Source organism: Procambarus clarkii, chromosome 42 (genome assembly GCF_040958095.1).
Source record: "Procambarus clarkii isolate CNS0578487 chromosome 42, FALCON_Pclarkii_2.0, whole genome shotgun sequence".
Taxonomy (NCBI): Eukaryota; Metazoa; Arthropoda; class Malacostraca; order Decapoda; family Cambaridae; genus Procambarus; species Procambarus clarkii.
In genome coordinates this window covers 35870582-35886893 of record NC_091191.1, presented here as the reverse complement: position 1 = coordinate 35886893, position 16312 = coordinate 35870582, and positions in this window count along the sequence as shown.

Here is a 16312-nt window from a genome sequence, read left to right as displayed (position 1 = left end):
AGTACACATACCAGCAGCACGTGGTACAAAAGGACACATACCAGCAACAGGTAGTGTACGAGGACACATACCAGCAACAGGTGGTGAAAGAGGACACATACCAGCAGCAGATGGTACGAAAGGACACATACCAGCAGCAGGTGGTACATGAAGACACATACCAGCAGCAAGTGGTACAAGAGGACACATACCAGAAACAAGTGGAATAAGAGTACACATACCAGCAGCAGGTGGTACAAGAGGACACATACCAGCAACAGGTAGTAAAAGAGTACACATACCAGCAGAACGTGGTACAAGAGGACACTTACCAGCAACATATGGTTCAAGAGGACACATACCAGCAAGAGGTGATGAAAGAGGACACATACCACCAGCAGGTGGTACAGGAGGACACATACCAGCAACAAATAGTTCAAAAGAACACATACCAGCAGCAGGTGGTGTAGGAAGACATATACCAGCAGCAGGTGGTACAAGAGGACACATTCCAGAAGCATGAGGTACAAGAGGACACATACCAGCAGCAGGAGGAACTAGAGGACACATACCACCAGCAGATGGTACAAGAGGACACATACTAGCAACAATTGGTTCAAGAGGACAGATATCAGCAGAAGATGGTGTAAGAGGACACATACCAGCAGCAGGTGGTACAAGGGGACACATACCAGCAGCAGGTGGTACAAGAGGACACATACCAGAAACAGTTGGAACAAGAGTACACATACCAGCAGTATGGGATACAAGAGGACACATACCAGAAACAGTTGGAGTAAGAGTACACATACCAGCAACAGATGGTTCAAGACGACACATACCAGCAGCAGGTAGTGTAAAAGAACACATACCAGCAACAGATGGTTCAAGACGACACATACCAGCAGCAGGTGGTGTAAAAGATCACATACCAGCAACAGGTGGTACAAGAGGACACATACCAACAACAGGTATTGTAAGAGGACACATAACAGCAGCAGGTGATGTAAGAGGACACATACCAGCAACAGGTGGTGAAAGAGGACACATACCAGCAACAGGTGGTGAAAGAGGACACATACCACCAGCAGGTGGTAAAAGAGAACACATACCAGCAACAGATGGTTCAAGAGGACACATACCAGCAGCAGGTGCTGTAAAAGAACACATACCAGCAGCAGGTGGTACAAGAGGACACATAATAGCAGCAGGTGGTACAAGAGGACACATATCAACAGCAGATGATACAAGTGTACACATACCAGCCACAGGTGATACAAGATGACACGTACCAGCAACAGATGGTTTAATACGACACATACCAGCAACAGATGGTTTAATACGACACATACCAGCAGCAGATGATACAAAAGGACACATACCAGCAGCAGATGATACAAAAGGACACATACCAACAGCACGTGGTACAAGAGGACACATACCAACAACAAGTGGTGTAAGAGGACACATAAAAGCAACATGTCAGTAGTGTAATATGTGACTATGACCGAGCGCACCAGCTGCCCAGGTGGCACTCATGAGTGCCAGCTGGACAGGTGAGGCATGACGTCGTAGTCGCAGCGTGTCGCTCTAGTCACAGGGTTTTTTTGGGGGGGATTTTCCCGGAAGTTTGGCGCGTTTCGGACGCGTATGAGCGTCCGGTGTTTGGGTATGTGGTCAGGAAAGAGGGAGACATGTTGTTGGGTGCCAGGTGGTGCTCGTCGTCGTAGTCGCAGCGCGTCGCTCTAGTCACAAAGGGTTTGGGGGGAATTTCCCGGATGTTATGACGCGTGGCATGCGGCCAGGCGTCACTTGAGAGAGTGTCATGTTGGGGTTGGAAGCTAAGTGGTTGGTATGCAGTCATGTAGGGAGGAAGAGGAGGAGTGTAGGTTATGTTGTAAAGGGAGGGGGGAGCCCCAATACCTGAGAGGATATCAATGACGTCCATTAGTTCTCCCCCTACATGGGCAGGAAGTGTTGAGGGGAGCGTGAGAGACCAGGGTCTTAAGATTGGAGGGGGAGAAGGAGGGAAAAGGGAGGTAACAGCTGGCAGTGGGTTTGTGTGTGAAAGTAGTCATTATTTTTTCTTAAAGAATGACGGTTTTATGTACCCTCCCTGCTTCCAGAGCGCTAAGGATATGTGGGCTATACCTACCACATAGCTATGAGGAGTGACACCACATGTCCACACGGGTTACCTCTTCAAAGGCTGAGGCCTAACTGTTGCGAATGTCATCATCAACCTCTAACATAGTCAGTCGGTCATGCCCCCCCCCCTCCATCCACATAGCAGGATATACCACATACCAACACCACCACCACCACACTGCTCGGAGTGACAGCAATACGGCATACCATACTCTCTCCTGACACAGCTCGCACGGCACATAGCAGTGAGTGTGACAATGATCTTTCTCAAAGGTGAGCCATGAGCGCAACATACAAATTTCAAAATGCAGTCCTGGGAGTTTGACACACATTGATTAACAAGCTATCTGATTATTTATACATCTCTCTCTACATTATATGCGGGTTACATAGTGTGTCAAGAACTCTCTCTCTCTGTCTCTCTGTCTCTCTCTCTCTCTGTCTCTCTGTCTCTCTGTCTCTCTGTCTCTCTCTGTCTCTCTCTGTCTCTCTGTCTCTCTGTCTCTCTGTCTCTCTCTCTCTGTCTCTCTCTCTCTCTGTCTCTCTCTGTCTCTCTGTCTCTCTCTGTCTCTCTGTCTCTCTGTCTCTCTCTCTCTCTCTCTCTCTGTCTCTCTCTGTCTCTCTCTGTCTCTCTGTCTCTCTCTGTCTCTCTGTCTCTCTCTGTCTCTCTGTCTTTCTCTCTCTCTCTCTCTCTCTCTCTCTCTCTCTCTCTCTCTCTCTCTGTCTCTCTCTGTCTCTCTGTCTCTCTCTGTCTCTCTGTCTCTCTCTGTCTCTCTGTCTCTCTCTCTCTGTCTCTCTGTCTGTCTCTCTCTCTCTCTCTCTCTCTCTCTCTCTCTCTCTCTCTCTCTCTCTCTCTCTCTCTCTCTCTCTCTCTCTCTCTCTCTCTCTCTCTAAAGTCCACCACACGGCACTTCACTTAATAAACTCAGTTAAAGTCAGTAGGTTAGCTTTTACTAAAAGAGAGAAACATTTCATATCGTCACGTAGACGCGATCTCTACCTACAAATTGTTCGTGTTAACTGTGATCATTGAAATGTATGCATGTTTACTCAATCTCCATCACCTCTTCGTCCTACAGCCATTACTGTTGTGCGGAGCTAACTTGTCAAGGTCTCACCTTCGCGGCGGATTGCGGCGTAGTGAGATTGACAAGGTAAGGGGCCGGCCTTACCCTCCCCCCGTCCACCCCCACCAAACCCATACCCCTACCACCCCCTCCATGGCCAAACCATCACTGCTCCCTTCCCAGACCAAGTGTTCTGTGCTAAGCCTTAGTAACACCATTCTTTGCTCAAATAGCATTTTTTTTTTTTAAGAATATCCAGTCATAAGCTGGTCTTCAATCTTATTATTATAACAAATCATAATTTGCTGTTCTCTCTCTCTCTCTCTCTCTCTCTCTCTCTCTCTCTCTCTCTCTCTCTCTCTCTCTCTCTCTCTCTCTCTCTCTCTCTCTCTCTCTCTCTCTCTCTCTGTCTCTCTCTTTCTCTCTCTCTCTCTCTCTCTCTCTCTGTCTCTCTGTCTCTGTCTCTGTCTCTCTCTCTCTCTCTCTCTCTCTCTCTCTCTCTCTCTCTCTCTCTCTCTCTCTCTCTCTCTCTCTCTCTCTCTCTCTCTCTCTCTCTCTCTCTCGCTCTCTCTCCAGATCATTTAATGCCGCTGTTCACGTATCTTTCTCCATTTCACTTAGACTGTCAGCGCATCAGAGGATGACCACTAATGTCAATTTTCGAGCCCCCCCATCACTCTCACCCTTATAACCTTGTAGGGTAACACGACCAATATGCTAACTTCGTTCTTTGCCCAATATCATTAATGTAACGTGGACAATATACCAACTTCGTTCTTTGCCCAAATAACATTTTAAGAGTAACGAGCAACATTCTGTCGATGTCTGAATATGGAAAACACAATCTTGCAAGCAAAGTATGCATATATGCGATAATATGGAAAAACACAATCTTACTATTATTAAATTGACTTGTTCATTATCCCGAGTTCAACACACTCTCTCTGTCTCTCTGTCTCTCTGTCTCTCTCTGTCACTCTGTCTCTCTATCTCTCTGTCTCTCTATCTCTGTCTCTGTCTCTCTCTCTCTCTCTGTCTCTCTCTCTCTCTCTCTCTTAAGACCTACATTATTCAATGTAAACAGTCCGGATGAGCTGGGTTAAGTCTGTTTTTCAGTTCTTATAACATTTGAAAATGTAAGCGTGGTTACTCATTCCGTCTCGGCGCATCTCGTTAGGGACTGACCTTGAGTCTTTCCATAGCTCGAGTTTTCACTCATCATCAACCATTAGCAATCGTTCGATCCAACAGAAAAAAAAACAGAGACTAGTGATAGCATAATAGGTGAAAAAGTTGATCTTTCTCTTATTACGTTTATTTAATAACTGGTAGACATAAGATAACTTGCATATTTATCTTGGTAAAACAAAACATAATAACTGTCAGACAGACAGACAGACAGACAGACATAACACTCAGCACAATGCGGACATATGGTGATAGCATAATAGGTGAAAAAAATAGTTGATTTCAATTCTTAGCTTGTTCTTCACATGTTCAGTGTTCATTCTTGTATTCCCTATGTTCCTTATCATGTCTTCATATTCTCTATAAGTTCATATTCCCTGCATGTTCACTCTATTCATCAACTTTTTCTTACATGTTTTCTGTGTTCACCGTATGTTCACTGTGTTCATTCCCCTACTTAACCTCAATTTTTTTTATGTTCTTTGTTTCTTTAAACCAATTTGTTTCTTCCATTCACTAACTAGTTCTTTGTCAAATAATATTATACTGCAATACAGTTCCCTCAACAATTTTAGTCACCAAGTTTTATTTACAAAACTATGTCAAAGTAATTCTCGTCGTCAACTTAATAGTTCTACCAACCCCGTTCTTAAACAAATCTACACTTTATTCAGTTCCAAATTTACAAAGACAAACCTTTCTTGTAACTTCTTAACTAAAAATCTTTCGCCAATCAACTAAAACATAGTCACTTTCCTCATTTCTCAACTAAACTTATTATCCAATCAACCAAAAAATAGTCAAAGGAATCTTTCCAACGCTGTTCATAACTAAACTTATTCCCTAGTCATCAGAAAAATAACTGTGTTCTTCATGTTTCATTGTCATTTCATAACTAAAATTATCCATCAATCAACAGAAAAAGTCATATTCATCATCATTGTTCCTAACTAAAATTATGTTTTGTCAAGTAAGAAAAAATAACCAAAGATATCTTTCATCGCTGTTCTTAACTGACATTATACTTTGGGGAGCACAAAATAGTCTCCCTCGTCATGTTTTGTCTTTTTCCTTAACTACAAGTATTCATCAGTCAAATAAAAAATAGTTACTTCATCATGTTTCCCTGTCATTTCTTAACTGAAATATCACTTCTCTCATCTGAAATAGTCATGTGTAGCCTCTTTCCAACACTGTTCTTAACTAAAGTAGCCTTTCACTTTGCTAAAATAGTCATATTCATCATTGCTCCTAACTAAAATTATATGACGTTAAGTAAGAAATATAGTCAAAGACACTCTTCGAGACATCAAGGACTTACTCAAAGACATCAAAGTTGATCTGCAAGATATCTTCGAGACATCAAAGTTACTCTTCATTACATCAAAGACTCATTCAAATACTACTCATGTTCTCAGAAGTCATTCTCAAAGTCATCACCGATTTTCTCAGAGTAACCAAAGTTATTCTCTGAGTTAACAAAATACTACTCATGTTCTCAAAAGACATTCTCAAAGTCATCAAAGTTATTCAAAGAGCTAACAAAAGTTATTCTCGGAGTCACCTTCATTCTTCAGAGAAACTTATCAAAACATCTTTGTTCATCAAAGTTATTCTTGGAGTCATCAAAATGTATTCTCTAACTCACTTTTGGTCATTAAAGGTAATTTCTATGTTATAAAAGTTTGTCTCAGAGACATCTAAAGTTAATCTTAGAGTTATCAAATGTATTCTCTAACTCACTTTTGTTCATCAAAGTTGATCTCAGAGTTAACAAAGGTAATCTCTAACTCACTCTCGTTCATCAAAGTTGTTTCAAAGACATCAAAGTTATTCTAAGAGCTATCAAAAGTTATTCTCAGTCATGATATGTTATTCTCTAAGTAACCTTCCGTTCATCAAAGACATTCTCTAAGCTCTCAAAGTTATTCTCTAAGACAACAAAGTCATTCTCAGAGTCATCAAAAAGTTATTCTCAGACTCACCTTCGTTATTCAAGAAGCCTTCTGAGACATCCTCGTTCAACAAAACTGTCCTCAGAGCCATCAAAAAGTTAAATACAGTCATCAAAGTTATTCTCTAAGTATCTTTTCGTTCATCAGAGAAGCTTTCTAAGACATCTTTGTTCATCAAAGTTGTTCTCTAAGACATCAATGTTGTTCTCTAAATCATAAAAGTTAATCTCTAAGTCACCTTCGTTTACTAGAGAAACTTTCCAATCCATCTTCGTTGATCAAAGTTATTCTCAGAATCATCAAAGAGATCTCTAATTCCCCTTCGTTCACCAAAAAGTTGTTCTCTAAGACACCTTCGTTCATCAAAGAAACTCTCCTTCCATCATGTTATTCTTTAAGACATCTTCAGTCATAAAATTTCTCTCCAAAATGTAACTAGTTCAGCTTTTCATACCAAACCTGCACTTCTGTTAAAATATATTTTCTTAGTCACTTTACCCTAAAACTGTTCTCAGAACTACACTGCCCAAATCCTACGTAACCTATCCTCTCCACCCAATGTTACTTAGTTAACGTAACCTTCCTAAACCTAACTTTACCTATCCTAACTTAACTTACCTTACCTTTACCTATCGTACCTAACTTAACCTGCATAACCTAACTTTACCTATCCTAACATGACTTACCTTACATTGCCTATCTTACTTAACTTAACCTGCTTAACCTATCTTACCTAACTTTACCTATATTACCTTACCATACCTTACCTATCTTACCTGACTTTACCTATCTTACCTAACTTAACCTGCATAACCTAACTTTACCTATGTTACCTTACCTACCTTACCTATCTTACCTAACCTAACCTAACCTAACTTTACCTATGTTACCTTACCTTACCTACCTTTCCTAACTTTACCTATCTTACCTAACTTACCTACATTACCTAATTTAACTTAACCTGCTTAACCTAACTTACCTTACCTAACTTATATAACTTATCTTACCTATCCTAACGTAACCTAACTTGCTTTACCTAACTTAATCTTACATTCCCAAACTGATGTATCCTAACTTATCTAGTCCAACCAGACATGATCTAACTTACATAATTATTCCTGCTTGTCTTTTGTGTTTCGTCAATCATTGTCTCATATTCATTACTCATTTCAAGGGTTAATTTCTCAAATGGACATTTTTGCATTTCAAGTGTTATTTGTTTAAGATTGAGTGTTTAACCATTTCAAAGGATTTTTGTTATATATGGGAATTTACTCGTTTCAAGGGCAAATTTCTCAAATGGTCATTTTTGCAGATCAAGGGTTATTTGTTAAAGCTCATCAAGTTGCTCATAAGTTGTATTTATTATGTGTTATTATTTATTCTTATTCCCCATCCCCTTAACCTATCCTCTTGTAATCTTAGTGTATTTAGTGGGTTCTATCATATGTTCTTATTCCCCAACCCTTTAACCTAACCTTTCAGATGTAGTTTATTGTGTTTTTTGACGTATTTGTTGAATATATTATCCTTTTCATAACCTTTCAGATGTAGTTTTGTTTCTCCTTTTTGTATATTTTTACCCAAACCCACCATCACACTTAACCTTCTTTCCTTCTTTTACTTTGTTTCTCCTACTCCTTCTAACCCTCCTTTTCTATCTCTCTCCCTTATTCTCTCTCTTCCTCCCCCCTCTCTCTTACTCTTTTCTCCTCGTTTCATGCTCTCACTCACTTGCTCTCTTGTTTTTCTCAATTTCAAGTCTTAGTAGATCTGATTCTTTACTATTGTAATTTTATTATTACTAAGATAAAGAATGAACTTATATGTGAAAACAAAGTAAAAGAAGGAAAGAAGGTTAAGTGGGATGGTGGGTTTGGGTAAAAATATACAAAAAGGAGAAACAAAACTACATCTGAAAGGTTATGAAAAGGATAATATATTCAACAAATACGTCAAAAAACACAATAAACTACATCTGAAAGGTTAGGTTAAAGGGTTGGGGAATAAGAACATATGATAGAACCTACTAAATACACTAAGATTACAAGAGGATAGGTTAAGGGGATGGGGAATAAGAATAAATAATAACAAACATAATAAATACAACTTATGAGCAACTTGATGAGCTTTAACAAATAACCCTTGATCTGCAAAAATGACCTTTTGAGAAATTTGCCCTTGAAACGAGTAAATTCCCATATATAACAAAAATCCTTTGAAATGGTTAAACACACAATCTTAAATAAATAACACTTGAAATGCAAAAATGTCCATTTGAGAAATTAACCCTTGAAATGAGTAATGAATATGAGACAATGATTGACGAAACACAAAAGACAAGCAGGAATAATTATGTAAGTTAGATCATGTCTGGTTGGACTAGATAAGTTAGGATACATCAGTTTGGGAATGTAAGATTAAGTTAGGTAAAGCAAGTTAGGTTACGTTAGGATAGGTAAGATAAGTTATGTAAGTTAGGTTGTGCAGGTTAAGTTAAGTAAGATAGGTAATGTAAGGCAAGTCATGTTAGGATAGGTAAAGTTAGGTTTTGCAGGTTAAGTTAGGTACGATAGGTAAAGGTAAGGTAAGTTAAGTTAGGATAGGTAAAGTTAGGTTTAGGAAGGTTACGTTAACTAAGTAACATTGGGTGGAGAGGATAGGTTACGTAGGATTTGGGCAGTGTAGTTCTGAGAACAGTTTTAGGGTAAAGTGACTAAGAAAATATATTTTAACAGAAGTGCAGGTTTGGTATGAAAAGCTGAACTAGTTACATTTTGGAGAGAAATTTTATGACTGAAGATGTCTTAAAGAATAACATGATGGAAGGAGAGTTTCTTTGATGAACGAAGGTGTCTTAGAGAACAACTTTTTGGTGAACGAAGGGGAATTAGAGATCTCTTTGATGATTCTGAGAATAACTTTGATCAACGAAGATGGATTGGAAAGTTTCTCTAGTAAACGAAGGTGACTTAGAGATTAACTTTTATGATTTAGAGAACAACATTGATGTCTTAGAGAACAACATTGATGTCTTAGAGAACAACTTTGATGAACAAAGATGTCTTAGAAAGCTTCTCTGATGAACGAAAAGATACTTAGAGAATAACTTTGATGACTGTATTTAACTTTTTGATGGCTCTGAGGACAGTTTTGTTGAACGAGGATGTCTCAGAAGGCTTCTTGAATAACGAAGGTGAGTCTGAGAATAACTTTTTGATGACTCTGAGAATGACTTTGTTGTCTTAGAGAATAACTTTGAGAGCTTAGAGAATGTCTTTGATGAACGGAAGGTTACTTAGAGAATAACATATCATGACTGAGAATAACTTTTGATAGCTCTTAGAATAACTTTGATGTCTTTGAAACAACTTTGATGAACGAGAGTGAGTTAGAGATTACCTTTGTTAACTCTGAGACCAACTTTGATGAACAAAAGTGAGTTAGAGAATACATTTGATAACTCTAAGATTAACTTTAGATGTCTCTGAGACAAACTTTTATAACATAGAAATTAACTTTAATGACCAAAAGTAAGTTAGAGAATACCTTTTGATGACTCCGAGAATAACTTTGATGAACAAAGATGTTTTGGAAAGTTTCTCTGAAGAACAAAGGTGACTCCGAGAATAACTTTTGTTAGCTCTTTGAATAACTTTGATGACTTTGAGAATGTCTTTTGAGAGCATAAGTAGTATTTTGTTAACTCAGAGAATAACTTTGGTGACTCTGAGAAAATCGGTGATGACTTTGAGAATGACTTCTGAGAACATGAGTAGTATTTGAATGAGTCTTTGATGTAATGAAGAGTAACTTTGATGTCTCGAAGATATCTTGCAGATCAACTTTGATGTCTTTGAGTAAGTCCTTGATGTCTCGAAGAGTGTCTTTGACTATATTTCTTACTTAACGTCATATAATTTTAGTTAGGAGCAATGATGAATATGACTATTTTAGCAAAGTGAAAGGCTACTTTAGTTAAGAACAGTGTTGGAAAGAGGCTACACATGACTATTTCAGATGAGAGAAGTGATATTTCAGTTAAGAAATGACAGGGAAACATGATGAAGTAACTATTTTTTATTTGACTGATGAATACTTGTAGTTAAGGAAAAAGACAAAACATGACGAGGGAGACTATTTGTGCTTCCCAAAGTATAATGTCAGTTAAGAACAGCGATGAAAGATATCTTTGGTTATTTTTTCTTACTTGACAAAACATAATTTTAGTTAGGAACAATGATGATGAATATGACTTTTTCTGTTGATTGATGGATAATTTTAGTTATGAAATGACAATGAAACATGAAGAACACGGTTATTTTTCTGATGACTAGGGAATAAGTTTAGTTATGAACAGCGTTGGAAAGATTCCTTTGACTATTTTTTGGTTGATTGGATAATAAGTTTAGTTGAGAAATGAGGAAAGTGACTATTTTTTAGTTGATTGGCGAAAGATTTTTAGTTAAGAAGTTACAAGAAAGGTTTGTCTTTGTAAATTTGGAACTGAATAAAGTGTAGATTTGTTTAAGAACGGGGTTGGTAGAACTATTAAGTTGACGACGAGAATTACTTTGACATAGTTTTGTAAATAAAACTTGGTGACTAAAATTGTTGAGGGAACTGTATTGCAGTATAATATTATTTGACAAAGAACTAGTTAGTGAATGGAAGAAACAAATTGGTTTAAAGAAACAAAGAACATAAAAAAAAATTGAGGTTAAGTAGGGGAATGAACACAGTGAACATACGGTGAACACAGAAAACATGTAAGAAAAAGTTGATGAATAGAGTGAACATGCAGGGAATATGAACTTATAGAGAATATGAAGACATGATAAGGAACATAGGGAATACAAGAATGAACACTGAACATGTGAAGAACAAGCTAAGAATTGAAATCAACTATTTTTTTCACCTATTATGCTATCACCATATGTCCGCATTGTGCTGAGTGTTATGTCTGTCTGTCTGTCTGTCTGTCTGTCTGTCTGTCTGTCTGACAGTTATTATGTTTTGTTTTACCAAGATAAATATGCGAGTTATGTTATGTCTACCAGTTATTGAATAAACGTAATAAGAGAAAGATCAACTTTTTTACCTATTATGCTATCACTAGTCTCTGTTTTTTTTTCCTGTTGGATCGAACGATTGCTAATGGTTGATGATGAGTGAAAACTCGCGCTATGGAAAGACTCAAGGTCAGTCCCTAACGAGATGCGCCGAGACGGAATGAGTAACCACGCTTACATTTTCAAATGTTATAAGAACTGAAAAACAGACTTAACCCAGCTCATCCGGACTGTTTACATTGGATAATGTAGGTCTTAAGAGAGAGAGAGAGAGAGAGAGAGAGACAGACAGAGATAGAGAGACAGAGATAGAGAGACAGAGAGAGACAGAGAGACAGAGAGAGTGTGTTGAACTCGGGATAATGAACAAGTCAATTTAATAATAGTAAGAAGATTGTGTTTTGCCATATTATCGCATATATGCATACTTTGCTTGCAAGATTGTGTTTTCCATATTCAGACATCGACAGAATGTTGCTCGTTACTCTTAAAATGTTATTTGGGCAAAGAACGAAGTTGGTATATTGTCCACGTTACATTAATGATATTGGGCAAAGAACGAAGTTAGCATATTGGTCGAGTTACCTTACAAGGTTATAAGGGTGAGAGTGATGGGGGGCTCGAAAATTGACATTAGTGGTCATCCTCTGATGCGCTGACAGTCTAAGTGAAATGGAGAAAGGTACGTGAACAGCGGCAGCAGGAGAAAGGAAATGATGTTACTTTCCCCAACTATTAAATGATCTGGAGAGAGAGCGAGAGAGAGAGAGAGAGAGAGAGAGAGAGAGAGAGAGAGAGAGAGAGAGAGAGAGAGAGAGAGAGAGAGAGAGAGAGAGAGAGAGAGAGAGAGAGACAGTGAGACAGAGAGAGAGAGAGAGAGAGAGAGAGAGAGAGAGAGAGAGAGAGAGAGAGAGAGAGAGAGAGAGAACAGCAAATTATGATTTGTTATAATAATAAGATTGAAGACCAGCTTATGACTGGATATTCTTAAAAAAAAAAATGCTATTTGAGCAAAGAATGGTGTTACTAAGGCTTAGCACAGAACACTTGGTCTGGGAAGGGAGCAGTGATGGTTTGGCCATGGAGGGGGTGGTAGGGGTATGGGTTTGGTGGGGGTGGACGGGGGGAGGGTAAGGCCGGCCCCTTACCTTGTCAATCTCACTACGCCGCAATCCGCCGCGAAGGTGAGACCTTGACAAGTTAGCTCCGCACAACAGTAATGGCTGTAGGACGAAGAGGTGATGGAGATTGAGTAAACATGCATACATTTCAATGATCACAGTTAACACGAAAAATTTGTAGGTAGAGATCGCGTCTTCGTGACGATATGAAATGTTTCTCTCTTTTAGTAAACGCTAACCTACTGACTTTGACTGAGTTTACTAAGTGAAGTGCCGTGTGGTGGACTTTAGAGAGGGTGAGAGAGAGAGAGAGAGAGAGAGAGAGAGAGAGAGAGAGAGAGAGAGAGAGAGAGAGAGAGAGAGAGAGAGAGAGAGAGAGAGAGAGAGAGAGAGAGAGAGAGAGAGAGAGAGAGACAGATAGACAGAGAGAGAGAGAGAGACAGACAGAGAGACAGAGAGACAGAGAGAGACAGAGAGACAGAGAGAGACAGAGAGACAGAGAGAGACAGAGAGACAGAGAGAGACAGAGAGAGACAGAGAGAGAGAGAGAGAGAGAGACAGAGAGACAGAGAGACAGAGAGAGACAGAGAGACAGAGACAGACAGAGAGACAGAGAGAGACAGAGAGACAGAGAGACAGAGAGAGACAGAGAGACAGAGAGAGAGAGAGAGAGACAGAGAGACAGAGAGACAGAGAGAGACAGAGAGACAGAGAGACAGAGAGACAGATAGTCAGAGAGAGAGAGAGACAGAGAGACAGAGAGAGAGAGTTCTTGACACACTATGTAACCCGCATATAATGTAGAGAGAGATGTATAAATAATCAGATAGCTTGTTAATCAATGTGTGTCAAACTCCCAGGACTGCATTTTGGAATTTGTATGTTGCGCTCATGGCTCACCTTTGAGAAAGATCATTGTCACACTCACTGCTATGTGCCGTGCGAGCTGTGTCAGGAGAGAGTATGGTATGCCGTATTGCTGTCACTCCGAGCAGTGTGGTGGTGGTGGTGTTGGTATGTGGTATATCCTGCTATGTGGATGGAGGGGGGGGGGCATGACCGACTGACTATGTTAGAGGTTGATGATGACATTCGCAACAGTTAGGCCTCAGCCTTTGAAGAGGTAACCCATGTGGACATGTGGTGTCACTCCTCATAGCTATGTGGTAGGTATAGCCCACATATCCTTAGCGCTCTGGAAGCAGGGAGGGTACATAAAACCGTCATTCTTTAAGAAAAAATAATGACTACTTTCACACACAAACCCACTGCCAGCTGTTACCTCCCTTTCCCCTCCTTCTCCCCCTCCAATCTTAAGACCCTGGTCTCTCACGCTCCCCTCAACACTTCCTGCCCATGTTGGGGGAGAACTAATGGACGTCATTGATATCCTCTCAGGTATTGGGGCTCCCCCCTCCCTTCACAACATAACCTACACTCCTCCTCTTCCTCCCTACATGACTGCATACCAACCACTTAGCTTCCAACCCCAACATGACACTCTCTCAAGTGACGCCTGGCCGCATGCCACGCGTCATAACATCCGGGAAATTCCCTCCAAACCCTTTGTGACTAGAGCGACGCGCTGCGACTACGACGACGAGCACCACCTGGCACCCAACAACATGTCTCCCTCTTTCCTGACCACATACCCAAACACCGGACGCTCATACGCGTCCGAAACGCGCCAAACTTCCGGGAAAATCCCCCCCAAAACCCCCTGTGACTAGAGCGACACGCTGCGACTACGACGTCATGCCTCACCTGTCCAGCTGGCACTCATGAGTGCCACCTGGGCAGCTGGTGCGCACGGTCGTAGTCACATATTACACTACTCATGTCTTGTAGAAAGACACACACCAGCCGAAGGTGGTACAAGAGGACACATACCAGCAACAGATGGTTCAAGAGGACACATACCAGCAGCCAGTGGAACAAGAGGACACATAACAGCAGCAGATGGTACAAGAGTACACATACCAGCAGCAGGTGGTACAAGAGGACACATACCAGCATCAGGTGGTACAAGAGGACACGTACCAACAACAGGTGGTGTAAGAGGACACATAACAGCAGCAGGTGGTGTAAGAGGACACATACCAGCAGCAGGTGGTACAAGAGGACACATACCAGCAGCAAGTTGTACAAGAGGACACATATCAGCAGTAAGTGGAACAAGAGGACACACAACAGCAGCAGATGGTACAAGAGGACACATACCAACAACAGGTGGTATAAGAGGACACATACCAACAGCAGGTGGTGATAGAGGACACATACCAGCAGCAGGTGGTACAAGAGGACACATACCAGCAGCACGTTGTACAGGAGGACACATACCAGCAACAGATGGTTCAAGAGGACACATACCAGCAGCTGGTGGTGTAAGTGGACATATACCAGAAACAGGTGGTGTAAGACTACTTATATCAACAGCAGGTCGTACAAGAGGACACATACCAGCAGCAGGTCGTACAAGAGGACACATACCAGCAGCAGGTGGAGTAAGATGACACATACTAGCAGCAAGTGGTACAAGAGGACACATACCAGCAGCAGGTGGTGTAAGAGGACACATACCAGCAGCAGGTGGTACAAGAGGACACATACCAGCAACAGGTTGCAAAGAGTACACATATCAGCATCACGTGGTGCAAGAGGACATATACCAACAACAGATGGATCAAGAGGACACATACCAGCAACAGGAGGTACAAGAGGACACATACCAACAGCAGGTGGTTCAAGACTACATATACAAGCAACAGGTGGTACAGGAGGACACATACAAACAACAGATGGTACAAGAATACACATACCAAAAGCAGGTGATACAAGAGTACACATACCAGCAGCAGGTGATACCAGAGGACACATACCAGCAGCAGATGGTACAAGAGTACACATACCAGCAGGTGGTACAAGAGGACACATACCAGCAACAGATGGTTCAACACGACACATACCAGCAACAGGTGGTGTAAAAGGACACACACCAGCAGTAGGTGGTTCAAGAGGACACATACCAACAACAGGTGGAACAAGAGGACATATAACAGCAGCACATGGTACAAGAGGACACATACCAACAACAGGTGGAAGAAGAGGACACATTCCACCAGCAGATGGTAGAAGAGTACACATACCAGCAGCAGGTGGTACAGGAGGACACATACTAGCAGCAGGTGGTACAAGAGGACACATACCAGAAACAGATGGTTCAAGAGGACACATACCAGCAGCAGATGGTACAAGAGTACACTTACCAGCAGCAGGTAGTAGAAGAGGACACATACCAGCAACAGATGGTTCAAGAGGACACATACCAGCAGCAAGTGGTACATGAGGACACATACCAGCAGCAGGTGGTACAAGAGGACACATACCAACAGCAGGTGGTGTAGGAGGACACATACCAGCAGCAAGTGGTACAAGAGTACACTTACCAGCAGCAGGTGGTAGAAGAGGACACATACCAGCAACTGATGGTTCAAGAGGACACATACCAGCAGCAAGTGGTACAAGAGGACACATACCAGCAACAGATGGTTCAAGAGAACAGATACTAGCAACAGGTGGTGAAAGAGGACACATACCACCAGCAGGCGGTAAAAGAAAACAAATATTAGCACCAGATGGTTCAAGACGACACATACCAGCAGCAGGTGCTGTAAGAAGACACATACCAGCAGTAGGTGGTGTAAGAGGACACATACCAGCAGCAGTTGGTGAACGAGGACACATACCAGCAGCAGGTGGTACAAGAGGACACATACCAGTAG